Raw genomic sequence first — 12,287 nt, 5'->3', positions numbered from 1 at the left:
ATATGTAGCGGTGAGTAATCAGTACAGGGAACAGAAAAAAATTCCACGTTCACCGATTTATAAACAGGAACTACAATTAACACTCCATAGACGACAAAGTCACAGGAGTTGGAGACAGGTCTCACGTCAGAGAAGCATGCCAATTAAATTAGCAAGCGTCCAGGCATTAGTCTTAGTAGAATAAGAGGAACCATAGTAAACGTAAATGAGAGTATTATTTCTACTTCAATAACATTGCGAAATCGAGAGCGCCACGCATCGTCTGGCCGGGGCTAACAACGGCAGCTGATATTTCTTTGTTGAATTCTTTCAACCATGTGGTGTGAAAATTATCGAACTATCAGTTTAATAAGTCACGGCCGCAAAATACTAACGCGAATTCTTTACAGGCGAATGGAAAAAACTGGTAAAAGCCGGCTTCGGAGACGATCAGTTTGGATTCCTTAGAAATATTGGAACATGTGACGCAATACTGACCCTACGACTTATCTTAGATTAAGAAGAGGCAATCTAGCATTTGTAGACTTAGAGAAAGTGTTTGACAGTGTTGACTGGAATACTCTCTTTGAAATTCTGAAGGTGGCAGGGGTAAAATACAGGGAGCGAATGGCTATTTACAATTTGTACAGAAACCAGATGGCAGTTATAACAGTCGAGGGACATGAAAGGGAAGCAGTGGTTGGGAAGGGAATGAGACAGGGTCATAGCCTCTCCCCGATGTTATTCAATCTGTATATTGAGCAAGCAGTAAAGGAAACAAAAGAAAAATTCGGAGTAGATATTAAAATCCTTGGAGAAGAAATTAAAACCTTAAGGTTCGCCGATAACATTGTAATTCTGTCAGAGACAGCAAAGGACTTGGAAGAGCAGTTGAACGGAATGGATAGTGTCTTGAAAGGAGGATATAAGATGAACATCAACAAAAGCAAAACGAGGATAATGGAATGTAGTCGAATTAAGTCGAGTGATGCTGAGAGAATTAGTTTAGGAAATGAGACACTAAAAGTAGTAAAAGGAGTTTTGCTATTTGGGGAGCAAAATAACTGATGATGGTCGGAGTAGAGAGGATATAAAATGTAGACTGGCAATGACAAGGAAAGCGTTTTTGAAGAAGAGAAATTTGTTAACATCAAGTATAGATTTAAGTGTCAGAAAATCGTTTCTGAAAGTATTTGTATGGAGTGTAGCCATCTATGGGAGTGAGACATGGACGATAAATAGTTTGCACAAGAAGAGAATAGAAGCTTTCGAAATGTGGTGATACAGAAGAATGATGAAGGTTAGATGGGTTGATCACATAACTAGAATTGGGGAGAAGAGGAGTTTGTGGCACAACTTGACTAGAAGAAGGGATCGGTTGGTAGGACATGTTCTGAGGCATCAAGGGATCACCAATTTAGTATTTGAGGGCAGCGTGGAGGGTAAAAATCGTAGAGGGAGACCAAGAGATGAATACAGTAAGCAGATTCAGAAGGATGTAGACTGCAGTACGTACTGGGAGATGAAGCAGCTTGCACAGGATAGAGTAGCATGGAGAGCTGCATCAAACCAGTCTCAGGACTGAAGACCACAACACAACAATGCGGTGGAAAGGGGTTTAACATCGTTTGCATCGTCTTCCAGTACTCATAAGATAATATGCTCCCTACCATTGGCCGTTTACAAGTGACCTTTGTTTGACACGAGAACAGTTGGCCTTTTCTCGGCGACTCAGTTCAAAGAATCTCCTGCAGTCAGCTCATCGCATGTTCCCAACCCGATTGGTTTTTTACATATGTTCGTCGCTAATGGAAAAGAGAAAAATTTGTCTTTGCCAAGTTTCCAGTTACAGTCGCTTTTGGACGAGGCCTATGACCGAAATCACCTTTGTATTCATGGCGCACGCGACAAACAGTCGAGGCCATGTGTCGCGAAATGCGCCACTGACTATTCTTCTAAGTATGTAACACTACTCCATAAGCTGTATAACATCGAATAAAAATGTCTGTACATCAAGTACCTTCTTTTGGGATTTTCCTTGTTTTGTACTGACCGCTTAGAGCCATAGGTCGTTACTATGCATAGTAGATTTTGTATGGACGATTCTGATTTCTGTAATGTCATGCACGCACAATACATGAAGGTTCCAGATCTGGGAGACGAAGAAACCGTGCCATATACTCAATTTACTCGTACTTAAATTTGTGTTGTTACATCTCAGATAATATACAATATCTTTCAAAGTTTTTGCATCAAACGTCTAGGGGTTATAGATCATGTCGTGGGGAACAACTTTTATTCGAGACGAAACTTATTTTATTTATTTTTTATTTATTTTATTTCATTATCAGTACAGAGTAACCCACCACCTTGAAATGTAAGATGGGTCGGATGCTTCTGAATCCAGCAGCAAAAACTTCTCAGTATTGCAATGTTACTGGTGTACAGTTGTTAACGCTTGTTTTAAGCAACATAAAGAAAATAATATAAAAATTTATCTAAGATTACAGTGAACTGAGTGCTTAAAAGTTGTTGAAATAACTCTACACAATTTGTTTCCGGCTAGATGATTAAAATATAATTTATACGCGCAAATGTCAAACAAAGAGAAAAATGTAATACAATGAGTGAGTGTGGTAGAAATAATTTGCAATATGTAGAGGGAAGTGATACACTGCACCTGGATGGGTAATATAGCTATGTAGCATGTTGGTTGGTGATGACCTACTTCTACCTATTTCACGTGAGAAAGTCTCGGTAGAGCCTCGAGCTATTCTCATCTGAAATTTTTGTGCCCATTTATGCTTACTGTGTTTGTGTGCATTGGTATATTACTGGAAGTGTTGCAAGTCAGGACACTGCATGATATTCAGCAGCTGTTTGTTTGTCCTATTGTTGGTAGTTCGGTATATTCTGTGTGATACCTGGCATTATACAGATTAAATACTGACTGAGCATTTGATACATGGAATACATGAATTTTAACTTTACATGAGAGACACACTTATGTTTGTAAATTTGTTAGTATAAAAACAAAGTAGTTCGTTGCTGTTTTACTCTATTATTCCTTAAATAACTTAATACATTACATTTTTAGTTCTATACATACTGTATACAGAAAATATGTTTCATGTAAAAAATTAATTCATGGTAGCTTTAAATAGAGAATAGAATATACTTTATCTACACATAATAACACGAACTATACATTACTGCTTGTGTGCAGAGTACTTTAAACACTGTGTAACATGTCGTTGGGGAGTAAGAGCCTCGGAATAAATGTTCTTCGAGTCTTCTCCTCCCAAGCGATATTACATTATTATTGGAGTCTTAGTATGTGGTGTCGGTGTTTGTTTGTTTTATGATTGTTACTGCCAGTTCTGTTGTTTGTATCTGTGTTGTGGAATGCAGTGTCATGCGTTGTTGGCTTGGGTCCCTTACGTGTTGATCCCTTCTGAGTCATGTTAGCTTAGTGTGTTGGTTCCTTCCTCTGTTTCGAAATCTGTGGTCGTACTTGTGTCTTCCCATGTGGTTTATTGTGTTGTTTGTGTTTGTCTACGCCTCCTTCCATATGGGTTTTGGCACTTGTTTTCTTCATGCAGTGTGTTCGATACAATATCGGCTACGCTACTTATTGTGTTCCAATCATAGGGATTACGTATTATTCTGGTGACGTCACTGTCGTTCTGTATAGGTCTCAATTGTGCTAGCGTGTTGCCTAGCAGTGTGACATGTTCCGGTGTCCCAGTTCCTCCGCAAACGCATATTTCATCGCTAGTTAGTCGCATGCGGTTTAAATATACCGGATAGGGCCCGTGGCCTGTCAGGAAACGGACCATCCGTCAGCTTCGGTCGATATGTTTCAGTTGTAATCTTCTGCGTATCAGGCAAGAAAGAACGTACTTGGCGATCCTTGGCAGATGCGTCCCACCCTCTGTTTGAATCCGCCATTGTTTCATTTGTGTTTTGCTCATAATGTTGGTTCCTATAATTTCGGTGACCTTATCAATCCTGTCCTTCTTAAGCCATTAAAGTGGAGCTCTATACCGTACTGTTATGTTTCTTGTTAGTCTGTATATTCAGTCTGTGAGCCCATGCACTTGCGGCGAAGCATTCGATGAATGCAGATATCGCAATTTGATAGGTACTTATCGTCTTCGTTGTGTTGAGTATTGCTAGTTTGTGCATAATTTTTGAGGTTTTGTCAATTGCCAATTTGATATGACAATTAAAAGTCTGTTTTTCTTCAAGATGCAGTCCTAGATAACGTGTGGCTTGCTTCCTCTGTATGCTTGAATTGTCTAATTCTAGAACTGGATTCCTCTGTAGTGTCCCTCCGAGCAGTGATTATATAGTTTTGTTGGGAGCGATTTTTAATTTATTTTCTTTGCATCAATTGTTAATTTTCTGAAGCAGTTGCATGCCTTTTGTCTCTAGCGCTGTTCTCGAGTTGGTTGACACGGCTACGAGCAAGTCATCTGCGTACGCCACCACACCTCTTACCCTATCGTCACCTTCGAGCATGTTCAGAAAGGGCTCGATTGCGACATCCCAGAATACTGACCCGCACACCAAGCCCTGTGGACATCCCTTCGTTATTCTCTTAACAACCTTGCGCGTACCAGCCCTCCACTCCGTCACTCTGACTTTGTCGTAGGAGGCTATTGTAGAGGGCAGCTGATAACCTCATTTCCCTTAAGCTGGCTAAGAGGGACGGCAACCACAGATTGTCAAAAGCCGCGGCTATGTCGGTTAGTATGGCGGCCACGTATTTGTTACTGATGCTATTTGCAACTGTCAGTGATTGGTTGGCGGCGTCTTCCACTAATCTACCTCCCCTGAAGCCGAATTGATGAGGCGTTTAGCTGGAGGAGGCCAAATGTTCAATGATCCTTCCTGTAGATGATTGGTGTCCTTTCATATTGGTTCTGCCTCTCAGAGGTTGGTGGCAGCGCGTAGGCACTCTGCGGTGTGCGTATGCAAGGGGTGTCGCCATTAACCAATCACCCGCTCCATCTACATCTACATTTATACTCCGCAAGCCACCCAACGGTGTGTGGCGGAGGGCACTTTACGTGCCACTGTCATTACCTCCCTTTCCTGTTCCAGTCGCGTATGGATCGCGGGAAGAACGACTGCCGGAAAGCCTCGAATCTCTCTAATTTTACATTCGTGATCTCCTCGGGAGGTATAAGGAGGAGGAAGGGAACCTGGACAGCAAGCTAAACCGCGATGCAGAGCGCCTCTCTTGCAGAGTCAGCCACTTGAGTTTGCTAAACATCTCCGTAACGCTAACATGCTTACCAAATTACCCTGTGACGAAACGCGCCGCTCTTCTTTGGAACTTCTGTGTCTCCTCTGTCAACCCGACCTGATACGGATCCCACACTGATGAGCAATACTCACGTATAGGTCGAACGAGTGTTTTGTAAGCCTTTCTTGATGGACTACATTTTCTAAGGATTCTCCCAATGAATCTCAACCTGGCACCCGCCTTACCAACAATTAATTATATATGATCACTTCATTTCAAATTGTTCCGTATGCATACTCACAGAAATTTTAGAGAAGTAACTGCTACCGTCTCAGCCTCTTATTCAAACCCTCCACTCGGCTCTGTACCAAAGGTCCGCAGTCAGTCCTGTCTACGATGCTGCAGATGGTGAGCTCTGCTTTCATCCCGCTAGCGATACTGGCATTCTTCAACAAATCAGATAGCCGGCGGGAGCCAGAGAGGATTTCCTCCGATCCATAGCGACACACATCATTGGTGAGCGACCACCTGCAGATGGGTGCACCCTGTACCCTTCATGGCATCCGGAAGGACCCTGTCCATATCTGGAATGACTCCCCTCGGTACGCACACGGAGTGCACGTTGGTTTTCTTCTCCTCCCTTGCAGCCATATCCCTAAGGGGCCCCATTACGCGCCTGACGGAGCTCCCAACTAGCAGTAAGCCCACCCTCTGCGACCGCCCGGATCTTGCAGACTGAAAGGGAGTAGGAAAGCAATACTGAAGTTCCTGATTTGCTTCTAAAATAGCTTCCTCTGCTTAAAGACACACATCATTAACGTTTTCTTGTTGAAAATAATTCTAGTGATTTACTGGGTATCTTGGTGTGCAGATGCACAAGACCTGGTTAGCAGTCACTGCTAGTTCGGTGAAACCTCGTCGTCCCAGGATGGCTATTATTACAGGATGCCTTGCGTCGCAGGGATGTCAAGTGTGCCTCTAACAAAAGTTGTTCCTCCATGGCGTCATATGTCATCCCCCCCCCTTTCCACCGCCCCCAGTCACCCAGACCCCCAGCATCAAGGGATGCAACGACTTAGAAACAGCCTGTGTACTGAATAAAAAGTTCTCTGGTTTCCCGGTGCATCAAGTTACATAAGCCTTCGATCAAGCATCCCTCTTATAGACACTAGCTGCAGGCTGTGTGTCACTGGTGGTCGCGACATATATGGGCATAGTTGTGCCCGCTTCAACCGCGCGATCGGAGGCGCGCTGAGCATCAGGCCACCGTCTCTGTTTAGCGTATTATCGGTGATTTTTATTTCAGTAGCTCTTTTCAGTTATGCAGTCCCAGAAGCCGTTAGTGTGAGCCACGACCTAGGTCTCGTCAAATTTTATCGGGTGACTGTTTTGATAACACGCTCAGCTGAAGCGCATTTCTCGGGGTACTATAGGTGATAAAGCGTCTCATGCTCCTTCCTGCGCTGCTACACAATGCTGGCCACACTCGCAAGGTACCTTGTAGACTCCGTGTGTTCTTCTGCGTTTTTAACTTGTCTCAGTAATTGACGGATTTTGGTCGGAGGCCTGAAGATTGATTGTTTCTTGTGTGTTTTCAGCAGCTGGCTTATCTTGTCCGATATGCGGCTATAGGAAGGCAAGAAAGCAAGTTCCTTTTCCTGCGTCTCATCGGTGGTTTTGTCGTGATTCTTATTTGGAATTACTTCATTTATTTGACGAAAGCTATAGCCGTTGTTTCTGACACTGTGTAGGTGGCTCAGCTCATGGGGCAGATTATCAGCGTCTGATTTTATTGTTGCACGATGGACCAATTTTCGTAATACACCACTCTTCTCTGCAGGCTGGTGATGACGATGGCGTGCAAGTACAGATTAGTGTAGGCAGTTTTTTCTTTTAATATATATATATATATATATATATATATATATATATATATATCCGCAACAAATGAAGTACATGCCTTGGCGCATATATATATCCGCAACAAATGAAGTACATGTCTTGGCGCATATATATATATATATATATATATATATATATATATATATATATGCGCCAAGGCATGTACTTCATTTGTTGCGGATATATATATATATATATATATATATATATATATATATATATATATATATATATATATACACTCCTGGAAATTGAAATAAGAACACCGTGAATTCATTGTCCCAGGAAGGGGAAACTTTATTGACACATTCCTGGGGTCAGATACATCACATGATCACACTGACAGAACCACAGGCACATAGACACAGGCAACAGAGCATGCACAATGTCGGCACTAGTACAGTGTATATCCACCTTTCGCAGCAATGCAGGCTGCTATTCTCCCATGGAGACGATCGTAGAGATGCTGGATGTAGTCCTGTGGAACGGCTTGCCATGCCATTTCCACCTGGCGCCTCAGTTGGACCAGCGTTCGTGCTGGACGTGCAGACCGCGTGAGACGACGCTTCATCCAGTCCCAAACATGCTCAATGGGGGACAGATCCGGAGATCTTGCTGGCCAGGGTAGTTGACTTACACCTTCTAGAGCACGTTGGGTGGCACGGGATACATGCGGACGTCCATTGTCCTGTTGGAACAGCAAGTTCCCTTGCCGGTCTAGGAATGGTAGAACGATGGGTTCGATGACGGTTTGGATGTACCGTGCACTATTCAGTGTCCCCTCGACGATCACCAGTGGTGTACGGTCAGTGTAGGAGATCGCTCCCCACACCATGATGCCGGGTGTTGGCCCTGTGTGCCTCGGTCGTATGCAGTCCTGATTGTGGCGCTCACCTGCACGGCGCCAAACACGCATACGACCATCATTGGCACCAAGGCAGAAGCGACTCTCATCGCTGAAGACGACACGTCTCCATTCGTCCCTCCATTCACGTCTGTCGCGACACCACTGGAGGCGGGCAGCACGATGTTGGGGCGTGAGCGGAAGACGGCCTAACGGTGTGCGGGACCGTAGCCCAGCTTCATGGAGACGGTTGCGAATGGTCCTCGCCGATACCCCAGGAGCAACAGTGTCCCTAATTTGCTGGGAAGTGGCGGTGCGGTCCCCTACGGCACTGCGTAGTATCCTACGGTCTTGGCGTGCATCCGTGCGTCGCTGCGGTCTGGTCCCAGGTCGACGGGCACGTGCACCTTCCGCCGACCACTGGCGACAACATCGATGTACTGTGGAGACCTCACGCCCCACGTGTTGAGCAATTCGGCGGTACGTCCACCCGGCCTCCCGCATGCCCACTATACGCCCTCGCTCAAAGTCCGTCAACTGCACATACGGTTCACGTCCACGCTGTGGCGGCATGCTACCAGTGTTAAAGACTGCGATGGAGCTCCGTACGCCACGGCAAACTGGCTGACACTGACGGCGGCGGTGCACAAATGCTGCGCAGCTAGCGCCATTCGACGGCCAACACCGCGGTTCCTGGTGTGTCCACTGTGCCGTGCGTGTGATCATTGCTTGTACAGCCCTCTCGCAGTGTCCGGAGCAAGTATGGTGGGTCTGACACACCGGTGTCAATGTGTTCTTTTTTCCATTTCCAGGAGTATATATATATATATATATATATATATATATATATATATATATATATATATATATATATATATTCCAAGGCATGTACTTCATTTGCGGCGGATAGGACGTCGAGGATGGGCAATTTATTGTATTCTTCTACCTCCATAGTTAACTGAATGTTCCTTTTAATGCAGCTGAGGTGCCCCAACCACTGGTCAAGTTTATCTAATCCATTGGGGCAAATGATGAAAAAGTTTGTAAGAGGTGGAGCTAACGCGCTACCCATTGCAACGCCGTCCTTCTGATCGCAGACGTAAGAGTCTGCCTAAATAGCTCGACTACGTTGCTTACAAGTCGCGTGTTAGTGAGGGTGACATAATGGTCAGTTTTGATGTGGTGCGCTATTTACGAATGTGCCTGACGAAGATTCTTTCGATCTACTATCCCAGTTCCTTGTAAGCAACGTAGTCGAGCTATTTAGGCACACTCTTAAATCTACGATCAGACGGACGGCATTGCAATGTGTATCCCGGCCTGTAAAATATTCTGAGTTTTCAATATGATGTTCGCGGTGCCCCACATGTGGAGAGCGGAGATTGACTAAGTACTTCGCAGCTTGAATGTTGGTGAACCGATAATGGATACGATGAAGCGGAATGGTCTCCTATCCTTGTGGATCTTCGGTACATTATAAGGGGTCGGCGGTCTGTGTGCTTCTTGACCACACTGTCTTCCACCGAAGAGCGGTTGAGAAGTTGAGATGTCGTTCTTATTATCCCCGATATTGAGTAGCGTGAGATTTTCCGGTAAGTGTGCACTGTGGGACAACGCAGGAAGGAGCTTGAGAAGTTTTATTGCCTATGCTACACCAACAAATCCGCTTTAGCTGAGCTTGTGTTAGAAAACGGTCACCGAGTAAAATTTGACGAAACCACTGTCTTTACTCGCGCTGACGGCTTCTGGGACTGCCGTAGAAGTAAAAGTCCTCGGCAACACCGTAAATAAGGACATTGGCCGTCAGCTTAGAACGGCGTGGAATCCTACGACAGCACAGCTGAAGCGGGAACTTCGAACGCCAAGGCTAAACATGCACATATATGGCGATGCCGCGAGTACCAGTGAAGTCAACAGCCAGCAGCAGGTGTACATAAGGGCGGGCGGGCCAGCGGCTCACAGGCAGTCTTACCACTTGACAATGGCCAAGGAGTGTTTGGCTGAAAGCTCGTGTAATTTCAATCATTTGACGTGGCTAGAAACCGGAGAACATTTTATTCAATATTGCAATCGCGAAACTCTGCATTTTATATAGTCTATATATTCTATAAATTCTTGAGTGTAGTTTATATATGTTCCTCACCAGCCTCACTCTAAGAGAGTCTCGTTTTCTCTCTTGTCAATCTTTGTTTCAGTTTTTGCTTCTTCTTATGTTCAAAACAGTTCCACACCCAAGATACAAAACGAAAAACAACGTCAAGAGAAAGATAATATGCATACTTTACAAATCATTCTGCGTTTTTATTGAATTATGGTGCCTCTGTAAGAGTTCGCGACCGTTCTTTTGTCCTTTAAATTCTTTAAATCATTTTTCAGTTATTAACTACTGACATTCGGAATCATTCTTTTTGATATGACTTTTGTGTTACCCACATTTTCTCATTAACATAATCACTTCCACTTGCTGATGTGTTTATGGGTCAATTGCGCCTTTTACCGTCAAACTCCTGGGCCTCTCTCATGAACAGCGGAAGGGGAAATAGCCAGGACAAATTGTAGGAAATGCATCTGGCGGTTCCCCATTCAGCCAGTGTGCAAGCCTTAAGGAAAGCTGGTCGTACTGACGACTATGGAGGACCTATCGCCTGCTAACTGATTGTTGTCAATGTGCTTTCCATTTACTTCTCTGCCATGCACATGTTCCGATACTACAAATAATATACTATCACCACACCTCGTTCCATTACTTTAGTGGCTTGGCTAATAATAATGTAAGAACAATAAAACACAACCCCAAGTGGAGATTTTGCTTATCGAAATCTCTGTACATTGGTACAGAAATATTTTGCAGTTCGCTTGCCGTTTAGAATACGTGTGAGAAAGTATAATTCTTAAAGTTTTCATTGCGACAAGCAGCTTTGAAACTCAGTTTAACTAGTCCCATTTTTCCTGATTAATTGGTTGTTTCAGTTGCTCATCCGTGCACTTATTCATTCATCCGTCTTACATTCCTTGTACTCTACTTTACCAACTCTCACCATTACCATCGACGCATATTCTGCACATGAAGACAACTGCAATATGCTGTCGAAATATTGCGTTTCGGCAACGACTCTACACATCAGAGATCAGTACAGTTGAAAGTTGATGGTAGAGGAATCATGTCAGACCTATTTTTTCCTGGCCTAGTGCAGCAAGTTGACGTAGCATGGACTCTCCTGCGAAAATATTGAGCCATTTTGCTTCTATAGATATCCACAACTTCGAAAGAGCAGGATTTTGTGGACGAACTAAGCTCTCTATTGTGTCCTATGAATATTCGACGGAATCCATTACAGGTGATCTGGGTAGGCAAAACATTCGTGCGAACAGTCCAGGATGAACAACTGTAGATCGACAACAAGGCCCATTGCATTCATAAAAATTACGTCGTTGTTTGGGAACATGAAGTCCAAGATGGCTGAAAATGGTCTCCAAGTAGCCGAACATAATCATTTTCGGTGAATAGTCAGTTCAGTTGGACAAAAGGACTTAGTACATTCCAAGTAAACACAGACCATACGGTTATAGAGATACGACCAGTTTTCACGGTGGCAACTTGCGACCTTGGTATCATGCAGTCTGCGCCACATTCGAACCCTACCATCAGCTCTTACCAACTGAAACCGGGACTCACCTGACCAGGCCACATTTATCCAGTCGTCTAGTGCCCACATGTAGAGGAAGACGGAGACTGGAATACATCCAGCAAATAATTGCGAAAGTAGAAAAACTGGCGTCTAGGGTCCAACCGATACGGTCACGAGTACAGGAGAGGCGCTGCAGGCGATCTCGTGCTGTTTGCAAAGGTACTCATGTCGGTCGTCTGATGCCACAGGCCATTAACGCCAAATTTCGTCGCATTCTCCTGACAGATACATTCGTCGTATATCTCACCTCGATTCCTGCTGTTATTACACAGAGTGTTAGTTGTCTATTACCAATGAGCCGGCCGCTGCGGCCGAGCGGTTCTAGGCGTTTCAGTCTGGAACCGCGCTGCTGCTATGGTCGCAGGTTCGAATCCTGCCACGGGCTTGGATTTGTGTTATGTCCTTAGGTTAGTTAAATTTAAGTAGTTCTCGGTCTACGGAACTGATGACCTCAGATGTTAGGTCCCTTTGTGCTTAGAGCCATTTTAATTTTTTGTTGCCACTGCTCTCGGTCGTTAAGTGAAAGCTCACATGAATTATGATGTCCATGATGATATAATGCCTAAAATTCGGTATTGTCGCCACTAACTTGACACTGTGGATCAAATAATACTGAATT

The sequence above is a fragment of the Schistocerca cancellata genome, chromosome 7 (genome assembly GCF_023864275.1).
Source record: "Schistocerca cancellata isolate TAMUIC-IGC-003103 chromosome 7, iqSchCanc2.1, whole genome shotgun sequence".
NCBI lineage: Eukaryota > Metazoa > Arthropoda > Insecta > Orthoptera > Acrididae > Schistocerca > Schistocerca cancellata.
Note: the sequence above shows the minus strand (reverse complement) of the source record.